This window comes from Balaenoptera physalus (genome assembly GCF_965194825.1).
Source record: "Balaenoptera physalus genome assembly, chromosome: 1".
Classification (NCBI taxonomy): domain Eukaryota; kingdom Metazoa; phylum Chordata; class Mammalia; order Artiodactyla; family Balaenopteridae; genus Balaenoptera; species Balaenoptera physalus.
The window spans coordinates 163,566,088-163,578,879 of NC_138882.1; positions in this window are offsets into that span (position 1 = coordinate 163,566,088).

Genomic DNA, 12,792 nt, shown 5'->3' on the forward strand with positions numbered 1-12,792 from the left:
CTGTCCTCCCTTCTCTCTCTTAGTTTCACAATAAAACCTCCATGACTATCAACCAGTACAAATCTGGGAGAGGAGGCAGAGTCGTCTGTACTAGCAGTGTCTGAATCCAGCCTAACTCAAGCCCTGCTGTTCGTGCTGCCGGCCTTGCTGCTCTATGTAGCTTTTGTCGCGGTGCCAATCCTGCAGGTCGCAGCCTACAGCGTGTTTTCTTGGGACAACGGGTATATTTCTTGCATTTTCAGGGCCTAGGAGGGATTGAGCAAGTATACCTGGCCTGGCCTACTCTGCAGACCCTGTTGTATAATAACAGAAACTTACCCCTCACCAAATAGCAGAACACTGGGGCAAAGACAAGATCTTAAGTTTCCAGAAAGGAAAAACAAGTCACATAAAAAGGATCAAGAATCAGGATGGCACAGAGTTCTCAACAGCAACTCTGGAAGCCAGGGAACAATGGAAATTGCCTCCAAAATCCCGAGGAAAAGGAGTTGCCAGCCCAGATCCACCAGAGGGCAGATAGCAGAAGCAAGAAGAACTACAATTCTGCAGCCTGTGGAAGGAAAACCACATTCACAGAGAGACAGACAAAATGAAAAGGAGAGGACTTTGTACCAGATGAAGGAACAGGATAAAACCCCAGAAAAAGGGCTTCCTTGGTGGTGCAGTGGTTGAGAATCTGCCTGCCAATGCAGTGGACACGGGTTCAAGCCCTGGTCTGGGAAGATCCCACGTGCCGCAGAGCGGCTGGGCCCATGAGCCACAATTACTGAGCCTGCGCATCTGGAGCCTGTGCTCCACAACAAGAGAGGCTGTGATAGTGAGAGGCCCGCACACCGCGATGAAGAGTGGCCCCTTCTTGCCACAACTGGAGAAAGCCCTCACACAGGAAAGAAGACCCAACACAGCCATAAATAAACAAAACAAAACAAAACAAATACTTAAAAAAAAAAACCCAGAAAAACACTAAAGATGATACAGGACCTCAGAAAAAGAATGGAGGCAAAGATCAAGAAGATGCTAGAAATATTTAACAAAGACCTAGAAGAATTAAAGAACAAACAAACAGAGGTGAACAATACAATAACTGACATGAAAAATACACTAGAAGGAATCAATAGCAGAATAACTGAGGCAGAAGAACGGATAAGTGACCTGGAAGACAGAAGGGTGGAATTCACTGCTGTGGAACAGAATAAAGAAAAACGAATGAAAAGAAATGAAGACAGCCTAAGGAGACCTCTGGGACAACTAAACGCAACAACATTCGCATTATAGGGGTCCCAGAAAGAGAAGAGAGAGAGAAAAGACCTGAGAAAATATTTGAAGGGATTATAATCGAAAACTTCCCTAACAAGGGAAAGGAAATAGCCACCCAAGTCCAGGAAGTTCAGAGAGTCTCAGGCAGGATAAACCCAAGGAGAAACATGCAGAGACACATAGTAATCAAAGTGGCAAAAATTAAAGACAAAGAAAAATTATTGAAAGCAACAAGGGAAAAACGACAAATAACATACAAGGGAATTCCCATAAGGGTAACAGCTGATTTCTCAGCAGAAATTCTACAAGCCAGAAGGGAGTGGCATGATATACCTAAAGTGATGAAAGGGAAGAACCTACAACCAAGATTACTCTACCCAGGAAGGCTCTCAATCAGATTCGATGGAGAAATCAAAAGCTTTACAGACAAGCAAAAGCTAAGAGAATTCAGCACCACCAAACCAGCTCTACAACAAATGCTAAAGGAACTTCTCTAAGTGGGAAACACAAGAGAAGAAAAAGACCTACAAAAACAAACCCATAACAATTAAGAAAATGATAATAGGAACATACATATCGATAATTACCTTAAACATGAATGGATTAAATGCTCCAATCAAAAGACACAGGCTCACTGAATGGATACAAAAACAAGGCCCATACATATGCTGTCTACAAGAGACCCACTTCAGACCTAGGGACACATACAGACTGAAAGTGAGGGGATGGAAAAAGATATTCCATGCAAATGGAAATCAAAAGAAAGCTGGAGTAGCAATACTCATATCAGATAAAATAGACTTTAAAATAAAGAATGCTACAAGAGACAAGGAAGGACACTACATAATGATCAAGGGATCAATCCAAGAAGAAGATATAACAATTATAAATATATATGCACCCAGCATAGGAGCACCTCGATACATAAGGCAGCTGCTAACAGCTATAAAAGAGGAAATCGACAGTAACACAATAATAATGGGGGACTTCAACATCTCACTTACACCGATGGACAGATCATCCAGACAGAAAATTAATAAGGAAACACAAGCTTTAAATGACACAATAGACCAGATAGATTTAATTGATATTTATAAGACATTCCATCCAAAAACAGCAGATTACACTTTCTTCTCAAGTGCACACAGAACATTCTCCAGGATAGATCACATCTTGGGTCACAAATCAAGCCTTGGTAAATTTAAGAAAATTGAAATCATATCAAGCATCTTTTCCAACCACAATGCTATGAGATTAGAAATCAGTTATGGGGGGAAAAATGCAAAAAACACAAACACATGGACGCTAAACAATACGTTACTCAATATCCAAGAGATCACTGAAGAAATCAAAGAGGAAATCAAAATATACCTAGAGACAAATTACAACGAAAACACGACGATCCAAAACCTATGGGATGCAGCAAAAGCAGTTCTGAGAGGGAAGTTTTTGGCAATACAAGCCTACCTCAAGAAACAAGAAAAATATCAAATAAACAATCTAGCCTTACACCGAAAGGAACTAGAGAAAGAAGAATAAACAAAACCCAAAGTTAGTAGAAGGAAAGAAATCATAAAGATCAGAGCAGAAATAAATTAAATAGAAACAAAACAAACAATAGCAAAGATCAATAAAGCTAAAAGCTGGTTCTTTGAGAAAGTAAACAAAATTGATAAACCTTTAGACAGACTCATCAAGAAAAAGAGGGAGAGGACTCAAATCAATAAAATTAGAAATGAAAAAGGAGAAGTTACAACAGACACCACAGAAATACAAAGCATCCTAAGAGACTACTGTAAGCAACTCTATGCCAATAAAATGGACAAGCTGGAAGAAATGGACAAATTCTTAGAAAGGTATAACCTTCCAAGACTGAACCAGGAAGAGATAGAAAATATGAACAGACCAATCACAAGCACAGAAATTGAAACTGTGATTAAAAATCTTCCAACAAACAAAAGTCCAGGACCAGATGGCTTCACAGGTGAATTCTCTCAAACAATTAGAGAAGAGCTAACACCCATCCTTCTCAACTCTTCCAAAAAATAGCAGAGGAAGGAACACTCCCAAACTCATTCTATGAGGCCATCATCACCCTGATACCAAAACCAAACAAAGATACTACAAAAAAAGAAAATTATAGAGCAATATCACTGATGAATATAGATGCAAAAATCCTCAACAAAATGCAAGCAAACAGAATCCAACAACACATTAAAAGGATCATACACCATGATCAAGTGGGGTATCCCAGGAATGCAAGGATTCTTCAATATATGCAAATCAATCACTGTGATACACCATATTAACAAATTGAAGAATAAAAACCATATGATCATCTCAATAGATGCAAAAAAAGCTTTTGACAAAATTCAACACCCATTTATGATAAAAACTCTCCAGAAAGTGGGCACAAAGGGAACTTACCTCAATATAATAAAGGCCATATACAACAAACCCACAGCAAACATCATTCTCAATGGTGAAAAACTGAAAGCATTTCCTCTAAGATCAGGAACGAGACAAGGATGTCCACTCTCACCACTATTATTCAACATAGCTTTGGAAGTCCTAACCATGGCAATCAGAGAAGAAAAAGAAATAAAAGGCATACAAATTGGAAAAGAAGGAGTAAAACTGTCACTGTTTTCAGGTGACGTGATACTATATATAGAGAATCCTAAAGATGCCACCAGAAAACTACTAGAGATAATCAATGACTTTGGTAAAGTTGCAGGATACAAAATTAATGCACAGAAATCTCTTGCATTCCTATACACTAACAACAAAAGATCAGAAAGAGAAATTAAGGAAACAATCCCATTCACCATTGCAACAAAAAGAATAAAATACCTAGGAATAAACCTACCTAAGGAGGTAAAAGACCTGTACTCAGAAAACTATAAGACACTGATGAAAGAAATCAAAGATGAAACAAACAAATGGAGAGATATACCATGTTCTTGGATTGGAAGAATCAGTATTGTGAAAATCTATGACAAAGGAGGCAAGGATATACAATGGAGAAAAGACAGTCTCTTCAATAAGTGGTGCTGGGAAAACTGGACAGCTACATATAAAAGAATGAAATTAGAACACCCCCTAACACCATATACAAAAATAAACTCAAAATGGATTAGAGGGGCTTCTCTGGTGGCACAGTGGTTAAGAATCCGCCTGCCAATGCAGGGGACATGGGTTCGAGCCCTGGCCCGGGAAGATCCCACATGCTGCAGAGCAACTAATCCCGTGTGCCACAACTACTGAGCCTGTGTTCTAGAGCTCACGTGCCACGCTACTGAGCCCGCACGCCTAGAGCCCGTGCTCCACAAAAAGAGAAGCCACTGCAATGAGAAGCCCACGCACCACAACGAAGAGTAGCCCCCGCTCGCCGCAACCAGAGAAAGCCCGCATCCAGCAACAAAGACCCAATGCAGCCAAAAATAAAAATAAAAAATAAATAAATTTTAAAAAAAATGGATTAGAGACCTAAATGTAAGACCGGACACTATAAAACTCTTAGAGGAAAACATAGGAAGAACACTCTTTGACATAAATCACAGCAAGATTTTTTTTGATCCACCTCCTAGAGTAATGGAAATAAAAACAAAAATAAACAAATGGGACCTAATGAAACTTAAAAGGTTTTGCAAAGCAAAGGAAACTACAAACAAGACGAAAAGACAACCCTCAGAATGGGAGAAAATATTTGCAAATGAATCAATGGACAAAGGATTAATCTCCAAAGTATATAAACAGCTCATGCAGCTCAATATTAAAAAAACAAACAACCCAATCAAAAAATGGGCAGAAGACCTAAATAGACATTTCTCCAAAGAAGACACACAGATGGCTAAGAAGCACATGAAAAGCTGCTCAACGTTACTAATTGTTAGAGAAATGCAAATCAAAACTACAATGAGGTATCACCTCACACCAGTTAGAATGGGGATCATCAGAAAATCTACAAACAACAAATGCTGGAGAGGGTGTGGAGAAAAGGGAACCCTCTTGCACTGTTGGTGGAAATGTAAATTGATACAGCCACTATGGAGAACAGTATGGAGGTTCCTTAAAAAACTAAAAATAGAATTACCATATGATCCAGCAATCCCACCACTGGGCATATACCCAGAGAAAACCATAATTCAAAAAGACACATGTACCCCAATATTCATTGCAACTCTATTTACAATAGCCTGGTCATGGAAGCAACCTAAATGCCCATCGACAGACAAATGGATAAAGAAGATGTGGTACATATATACAATGGAATATTACTCAGCCATAGAAAGGAATGAAATTGGGTCATTTGTAGAGACGTGGTTGGATCTAGAGACTGTCATACAGAGTGAAGTAAGTCAGAAAGAGAAAAACAAATATCGTATATTAGTGCATATATGTGGAACCTAGAAAAATGATACAGATGAACCGGTTTGCAGGGCAGAAATAGAGACACAGATGTAGAGAACAAACGTATGGACACCAAGGGGGGAAAGTGGCGGGGGTGGTGGTGGTGGGATGAATTGGGAGATTGGGATTGACATATATACACTAATATATATAAAATAGATAACTAATAAGAACCTGCTGTTTAAAAAATAGGTAAAATTCAAAAAGAAAAAAAGATGTGGTACATATATACAATGCAATTTTACTCAGCCATAAAAAAGGATGAAATAATGCTATATGCAGCAACATGTATGGACCTAGAGATTGTCATACTGAGTGAAGTAAGTCAGACACAGACAAACATGGTATTGCTTATATGTGGAATCTAAAACAATGGTACAAGAGAACTTATTTACAAAACAGAAATAGAGTCACAGATGTAAAAAACAAACTTATGGTTACCAAGGGGGAAAGGTGGGGGAGGGATAAACTGGGAGATTGGGAATGACATATACACACTACTATATATAAAATGGATAACTATTACGGACCTACTGTATAACACAGGGAACTCTACTCAGTACTCTGTAATGGCCTATATGGGGAAAGAATCTATAAAAGAGTGGATGTATATGTATAACTGATTCACTTTGCTGTATAGCAGAAACTAACACAACATTGTAAATCAACTATACTCCAATAAAAATGTTTTCAAAAAGCAAAAAAAAAAACAGAGTTGCCAGCCCAGAATTCTATACCAGCAGAACTATTGCTCTAGAGGCAGCATTGAGTAAAGACACTTTCAGATACACTAGATTTCAAAATTTTACCTCCTATGCTGGCTGTGCTCCACTGTACCCACCCCCCATATCCACTCTCCACCCTTCACCCTGCTCTGTGCCCCAAGAGGCAACCTCTGTGTAGGGTATCAGCTCAGCTCCCCTGCACACTGGCTTCTGGTTGAATTCAGCCAGTTGGAGGCATGAGTGGGATATCAGAGGGCAGGAGTGAATAGAAGTTGAAATATTTATTTTCCCTGCTTTCTCCCTGCTGGCAGAACCACCACATTCCTAAGTGACAGCCAGAGTGCCTATGAGGTGGCCCTCTCACCACGTTCTGGGAACACCAGCTCCTTTTGCCCCTTTCAGCTTTGAGGGTAGCAGCTTCCAGCTGTTGCTAGCCCCAAGGTACATCATGCCCCTTGAATTTTTTTTAACCCTGCCCACATTTTGTAAAATGGTCCCTTCTTTAAACTCTTTTCAATTGCCCTCTTTGCGTTGTCCATATGCTTCCTGTTGGAACCTGATTCACCTCCCATGCATACTTTGTCCAAAATGACAGAGTAAATCAAGGAAAAGGGAAACACCAAATCCAAAAAAGAGAGAATTCAACAGGAAAAAGATAGAGGTTATTCCCAGTGTGATGGAGAAGGGAAATTCCAGGGTGACAGTTATACAGCAGAGTAGCTACCCCAGATTGGAACAGTAGAATGGCCAGTGCCAAGAAAAATGAAATTTATAGATTAGGTGATGTGTTGGAACCAAGAGGAAATTCTCTTCTGTCAGAGGATAAGGGGTATGAATTAATCATAGATTCATAGAGAATTAAGCAAATAAAAAATGGAGCAATTATTGACTCCAGAAGAAAAAAAAGTTTAGCCAGAAAAAATGTAATCAGTGAATACAAGGCTCAGCAGTCAATAATATTTAGTCATAATATGAGAGACATTGAGTATTAATTGAGCAAAATATTGTTATTTAACTATATTGGGAAGATGTGGGACAGGAAGTAGGTGGTGTGTGTGGGGGGAAGGATATAGAAAAAGAAATCTAAATGCTCATCTTCCATAGCAGGACATGAATAAACAAAGCCAAAAAGGTATATAATGGTAGTATAAGCATGTCATTTAGGTAAATTTGTAAATTCCAGAAGAAACAAGAAGCGTTGAAAACGATTGCCAGGGACTTCCCTGGTGGCGCAGTGGTTAAGAATCCACCTGCCAATGCAGGGGACACGGGTTTGAGCCCTCGTCTGGGAAGATCCCACATGCCGCGGAGAAGCTAAGCCCGTGTGCCACGACTACTGAGCCTGTGCTCTAGAGCCCGCGAGCCACAACTACTGAAGCCCGTGCACGCCTAGAGCCCGTGCTCCGCAACAAGAGAAGCCACCGCAATGAGAAACCCACGCACCGCAATGAAGAGTAGCCCCCGCTCACCGCAACTAGAGAAAGCTCATGCGCAGCAACGAAGACCCAATGCAGCCAAAAATAAACAATAAAATAAATAAATTTATAAAAAAAGAAAACGATTGCCAAAAAAAGAGAGACAAAAATGAAAAACAAAAACAAAAAAACCCCCTAAAAACAGTTGCCTCAGAGGAGTAGGAGCAGGGTGGGTAGGGGTAGGGGTAGTGGTAGGGCAGATCATTATCATTTGTCATTATAAGCCTTGCATAATTAGATTTTTAATATATTGCAACGTTTTAGTTTGATAAAAAAAATTTTTTTAGTTAACCTAATATTTTTTAAAAACCACAATTTTACTATAATCATACCCATGGACTCTGAGAAATGTTTCAAAGTATTTCCTGTTGAGGCGGTTTTTACTCCATGCTAAGTTAGCCTCAAATAAGCATCCTTCTGGATTTTTCTCTCCATCTGCCCTCCCCACAGAGTCCAGCTCTCTGTAAGTTCAGAATGCTTTTGAATGTGAGTCATAAGAAAGCCAAATAACCATGGCTTAAACAAACAGTGGTTCATTTTCTCACAGAACAAGAAATCCACAGGCGGGGCAGTTATTTACATTGATTAAGCTACCTGACAAGGCCATCAGCATCCAGACTCTATCATTCTGCTTTGCCCTCATTAGGCTATTGAATTCCCACTCTCACATTCAGTGGGTCTCAAAGAGTGGTTCCCAGCCCAGCAACATCAGCATCACATGAAAATTTGTTAGCAATGCAAATTCCCAGGCCCACTTCAGACCTAGGAATCAGAAACTCTGGAATAGGTCCCAGCAGTCTGTGTTTTAAGAAGCCCTCTGCATGATTCTGCTGCACACTTAAGTTTGAGAACCACTGCTCATGCTAATAACCTCATGGACACAAAATAGTTGCCACAGCTCCAAATATCACATCATCTTTGAAAGAGGAAGAAAGAATGCCTTCAATCCCTTTTGTCAGGAAAGCAAAGTTTTCCCCAGAACCTCCCAGCAGACTTTCCTTTAAGGCTCCTTAGCCAGAACCAGGCTGCATGACTCAACCCCTAACTACAAAGGTGGTGAGGAAAGTGTGTGTCTGGTTTTCCAGGCCTTATACTGGAAGGCAACAGTAGAGAAGGGGGCTGGGAATGGCTGTGGACAGCCAGCAGACAGTATCTGCCACAGGGTTTATGATGGTCAGAGTCATAGATAACATCATTCCTGACCCCATCCTGGAAAAGCAGCAGAAGATTTTGTCACTCTTCTGCAAAAGTAGCCTTAGAACTTGCGAATTCTTCAGATGGGAGAATCTACAAGACATAGAAATCGAATTCTTATTAATATTATCTGCCTCTCATGGAATGGTGGTTCTGATCATAATTCATTATGCTGAAAGAATCCCTTTCCATTAGAAATAAGCAGGGGAAGGAATAGAGGAAAGAGAGGACAGAAAATCCTCTCCAGTCTACTGGCTGAAAGAAACACTGTTTTTACATGTTAACATGGAGATTTGACATAGTGACTGTTTGATACCATTGATCAAACAGCCCATCAAAATGCCCTGTTTTGGTACCCATAACACACAAAAAGAAGTGCTTAACTGTGTCTTAATAGAGTTAGTTTCCAGGCAATCAAGCAGGAGGACACTCCAGGCAGAGACATAAGTATTCATGAAAAGGCAGAAGTGGAAAAGGAGAACTGTGAATTGTTAGAAAGGGTACATGTGATGAGTGTTAGGAAAAGCTGGAGAAGGAGCAAAGGGCCATATTATGAAGGACCTTGTCTGCTGTGCTGAGGAGGTTGAACTTCACACCGTTCCTAATATCATTAAAGCTTGGAGGGTATCTTAACCTGGGTCCACAGATGGACTTTAGTGCCTTGTCAACCCTCTGAAGTTATAAGACAAATTTCATGGGTGTGTGGGTGTGCTCACTTTTCTGAGGAGTGGGTCCTAGATTTGAAAAATATGCATAACCCAAACAAGGTTAAGAATCACTTCTTTGAGGAATCAAAGAATTAATCATTAAATTTTGTATGTATCACCAGAATAAATGCAGACTCCAACCAGATTCTAGCTCCAGGTTAACTAGAGAAGGACAGGGCTCAGACTAGAACCAGGGTTCTGTTTTCCTGTCCAGAGCCCTTTCCTGTGAAATCTCTGAAATGGGCAATCTCCAACAAATGCCAAGAGAGAGACGGGTACCCCTCCAATGTATGAGAAACACTTGCGAGGTCACAGAGTTCCTCCTCTCTCCATAAACCTCTCAGTCCTGCCCTCTATCACCTCTTCCAAATGATGGGAAAGGAGGAGATGGGACATCTATGATGCAAGAACCACTGCTCTCCGTCAAAGTGGGGACACTCCAGAATGGCACTGCCTGCACCAAGAAGTCACCAGAAAAATGCAACAGGAGTGGATGTTTCCAAGGAGAGTGGGATAAGTGCAGAGGAACTTCTCATCTACGACTTGTCCCTGTGATTCCTGGTAGAGTAGGATCAGTTGGATCTGTTCCCTACTTTGTGTCTTCAGAAGTCTCTCAACTCTGGAGGCTTGCAACCATTATTTGTAATGAATGAACAAGCATAGCAGGACAGAATATAATTGCTTATTTTTCTTAAAGAGAAATTACTTTATTAAAAAATGTTTTAGAAGATGATACAGAAATGTTCTTCACATGACTAAACCTGTTCGACAATGGTGTTCTTTTGGTTCTTTCCAATCAGTTCCTGAGTTTAAGAAGGCTTTTAGGTTCTCAGCCCTTTAAGTACCATATACCTGAAATATTCATCCAGGTAGACTCAACAGACCTCCAAATAACTTTGTCAGTACCCTCGAGTAAGGTGGGAATTTCCCTTGATCCAGCAAGGTGGGGCCCTATTACCCAAATATATTACACAACTAGTGCCTGAACAGGAAGTAGCCCAGATTTGCAAATTGCCACACAAATTCAGTTTTGCACCAATAATACAGTCTTTCTCTTGGTTTGGTCTCTTACCAGGAAACAGATGTATCACCCATTCTTGAAGCCCACTTTCCTCTGTTCTTGAAGTCCTCATTGATTTCTGGACCTCTTCTGGTCATGCTCTTATGGTGTCATGGAGTAGGGACCTCAGGTTTGTACATTGCCTTCTGTGCCTTTTGCTAATCTCCAAAACGGTGTGATGGGTCTGATCTGATTCCTACATATCTGGTGCTGATGTACGCTGAGGTACAGCTGGTTCTGTTTGGGTACCCTGCTGAAGGTCATGGCTGGGGAAGCTTGTGACTTCTCCCCTGGCTCCTCTGGCCTGGTCTCTGGTACTGAACCCAGCTGGGCAGACACTCCATGGCTTCTTGAGACAGAGATCCCATGGCCACACACCTGCTCCTCATTACTGGTGGAGGATTTACCTCCACAGCCTCTGAGAGGGCTGGAGAGTACTGCCCACTCCACCAACCTTTGCTCTCTGAAAAGGCTGGAGACAGTTCTTGCTGTCTATCTGACTCACCAGCCCTCTGCTGTTTCCAAAAACTGCTTACAAGATACCATATTGGACAAGGGGCTCCTGTGAGTGACCTTAGAAGAATGGAAAACGGGAGCTTGGATTGCAGAGAAAATAACACCACACAAGTTGTCATGAGGATTAGAAATAATAAAGAGCTCTCCACTTGCTCTCTACATGACCTCTACCTACTTAACCTTTATGTGCCTCGGTATTCTTATCTCTAACATGGGATTAAAATGGTGGTTATGAACATTTGAAATAATATATGAGAAGTATCTGGGATATTGTAGGTATTTAACAAAAGGGGGGCCTATCCTTTTTTTAAAAATAAATTTATTTATTTTATTTACTTATTTTTGGCTGCTTTGGGTCTTCGTTGCTGCACGCAGACTTTTCTCTAGTTGCGGCGAGCAGGGGCGGGGGCTACTTTTGGTTGCGGTGTGCAGGCTTCTCATTGCGGTGGCTTCTCTGTTGTATAGCATGGGCTCTAGGCACATGGGCTTCAGTAGTTGTGGTGCACAGGCTCAGTAGTTGTGGCTCACGGGCTCTAGAGCACAGGCTCAGTAGTTGTGGTGCAGGGGCTTAGTTGCTCCGCGGCATGTGGGATCTTCCTGGATCAGGGCTTGAACCTGTGTCCCCTGCATTGGCAGGCGGATTCTTAACCACTGCACCGCCAGGGAAGTCCCAACAAAGGGGGCCTATCCTTATTATTAACTATGAGCAGCAGGCCTATTTTTGACCCCACTTTATAACTGAAGTCACAGAACTTCATGCATTAAATAACATAGCACCAACAAGAGGCAGAAATAGTAGTCTAAGAAAAATTCAGAGAAATGCAACTGTGGGAGCATTTAATACATTAAATGTCCCAATAGAAAAATAGGGTAGGTGATATGTGCCGGCACTTTCACTAAAAAACAAAATGATCAATAAACATATGGAAAAAAATTTGCTCTCACAAGAAATACATACAAATTAATAGAATAATAAAATTGGCTTCACCTGTTATATTGGCAAAGATTTTAAAATTATGATACCCTCATTTGGTCTAGGAGGTAGAAAACCAGTAATCTTGTATACTGCTGTGGGGAGGGGTACAGATTTGTTAACACAATTCTGGGGAACAATTCAGAAATATATATTAAATGTCTTAGAATATTGCATATTCAGTCATGATAATTCCACTTTAATGAATTTATTCAAAAGTAATAATTATAGTTGAATGCAAGGATATCTTTAAGCACAATTTATAACACATTAAAATCAGTTTTATTTATTTAATTTATTTACTTTTGGCTGTGTTGGGTCTTCGTTGCGGTGCGTGGGCTTCTCATCGCAGTGGCTTCTCTTGTTGTGGAGCACAGGCTCTAGGCACGCGGGCTCAGTAGTTGTGGCTCGAGGGCTCTAGAGCACAGGCTCAGCAGTTGTGGCACACGGGCATAGTTGCTCCGCGGCATGT